The sequence below is a fragment of the Enhydra lutris genome, unplaced genomic scaffold, assembly GCF_002288905.1.
Source record: "Enhydra lutris kenyoni isolate GAN:26980312 unplaced genomic scaffold, ASM228890v2 scaffoldscaffold1846, whole genome shotgun sequence".
NCBI lineage: Eukaryota > Metazoa > Chordata > Mammalia > Carnivora > Mustelidae > Enhydra > Enhydra lutris.
Window position 1 is genome coordinate 1 of NW_019155930.1, and position 2366 is coordinate 2366.

Here is a 2366-nt window from a genome sequence, read left to right on the forward strand (position 1 = left end):
ATTCATCCTTCATTCTGCTTTGTGCTTATAGATCAGTTATTTATTAAATTTTTTTTGAATAATGGAGTCTAAATTGGTTATACATTTCTTTTGAAATTCATACTCATCTTTTGGTCTGAATTTGTGGGCACTGATTACCCATTGTTGCCTTTATAAGTACTTTTATTCCTACGGTCATTTATACTGTATCTACCTTTACTTCTTCACCTGTCATTTTAGTTGGTCTTTTCTCTATTATTATTAATTTAGTTCATGGGTTGTCAATGATGTTGATCTTTTCTGACAAACGACTCTTCCTATGGTTGATATATTCCTATTCTTTTGGTACTCTGGTTCATTTCAGTTTTCTGTTTCAGTTTCCATCATTCTGCTAATTTTGCACTCATGCAACCCTTTTCCTGATAGTTAGAGATAAAGGAAATTGATTTTTGAGACAGCAAATATGTGTGACCATACCGCAGAATTATATATTAGGATATATGGTTACTATGTTGTGTGTCATGTTATGTTTCCATGGAGAAATGAAGTCCTGATGAGTCCTTCTCAGCCATTTTTCTGACATTGTCTGATTGACTTGATGCTTCTATATTAGCATTCACGGGTATATTCTTCTGAATGTAGTAAGTGCAATGATTTTATTTTATTTGAAATCTTTCAGCTATATCTTCATCTGACATGCAGAGTTTCCCCCAAAAGTGCAGTGTAGAAGGTTCTTTCCAGAATGGACCAATGAACACATGCAAACACAGTGCTGTTGAGATTTTACACTTACGCACAGACTGGGGCAATGATGGGGACAGTGAAGGGCATCAAAGAAATCCTGGACGATACACCCAAACTAAGGCAATTGCCCTTAATGAGAATCTCACTGCCCCAAATGGTGAAGGATATAAATTGCTGTGGAAAACCTCACTTTTTAAGTCAACTGTTTCTGCAGAGCAGTGTGTTTCTGTCAGCACAAGCTCCAACCAGATATTCAAACATAGCTATTTGTGGACAGACCATTTGGAACTTCTGAAAAGTAACCTAGTCCATGATGAGAATAATGATTTGAGCCATTTGGAAGATAGGATTGGCCTGTCCTTTCAGCCAGATGTTTCTGATCATCAGAGATTTAGAAATGAAGAACAAAGTGCTCAGTGGGATCCATTTGAGAGGGACTTTGCAGAGGAGTCAACCCTCCAGAATGACCAGAGGGTTTCCACTGGAGTCAGAATTGCTCAGTGCACTGAATCTCAGAAAACATTGGACCAGGGCTCCAGTGTTCACAGATATGTCAGGGCTAGGTTTGCAGAGAACCATTATGAATGTGATAAATGTGGGGAAGTCTTTCATCCAAGCTCTAACCTCACTGTACATAATGGTCAGCGTTTGGTACACAGTCCTCATAAAGATAATGAATGTGGGAAAGCTTGTAACCAGTCCTCCAGTGTTGGAGATCATCAGAGAATTTATGAGGGAAAAAGCCCATTCACATCTAATAAACCAGGGACCGTGTTTAGTCAGTCATCAAGCCTAAACATCAATGAGATAATCCCTTGGAGAAAGGAAACTTACATTTTTAATGAATGTGGTAAATCCTTGGACTGTCACCCAACACTATCTCAACGTAAGCAAATGCATATTGGAGAAAAAATGAAATATAAAGAAGGTGGTCAAACCTTTAAGGACTGTTCATCAATAAATGGATATAAGTAATTCTGTACTGGAGGGAAACTTTACCAACGTCAAGAATTTGGAAAGTCACTTAACCACAGCTCAAAGCTTATGCAACATTGTAGAATTCATACTGGAGAGAAACCTTACCAATGTGAAGAATGTGGGAAGGCCTTTAAACAGAACTCAGGGCTGACCCAACATCAGATAATTCATACTGGACAGAAACCTTACAAATGTCAAGAATGTGTCAAGGCCTTTAACATTAGCTCAAGGCTTACTCATCATCACAGATTTCATCCTGGAGAGAAACCTTACAAATGTCCAGAATATGGCAAGACCTTTAACTGGTCTTCAGACTTTACTCAACATCCCATAATTCATACAGGAGGGAACACTTTACAATGTCAAGTATGTGGTAAGACTTTTAACTAGTGTTCAGACCTTACTCAACATCACCAAACTCATAGTGGAGATAAACCTTACCAATATCAAGAATGTGGTATGGCCTTTAACTGGGCTTCAGCCCTTACTCATCATCATAGAATTCACAGTGGAGAGAAAACTTACCAATGTCAAGAATGTGGGAAGTCCTTTAAACAGAGCTCAGTGCTTACCCAACATCACATAATTCATACTGGAGAAAAACCTTACAAATGTCAAGAATGTGCGAAGGCCTGTGTGTGTGTGTGTGTGTGTGTGTGTGTGTG

At 38.5% G+C, this 2366-nt stretch overlaps 1 pseudogene; it reads left to right on the forward strand.

Annotated features, from left to right (window-relative positions):
• The first annotated feature begins 658 nt into the window (after positions 1–658).
• Positions 659–2328, forward strand: LOC111140492 (annotated as a pseudogene).
• The last annotated feature ends 38 nt before the right edge of the window (positions 2329–2366 follow it).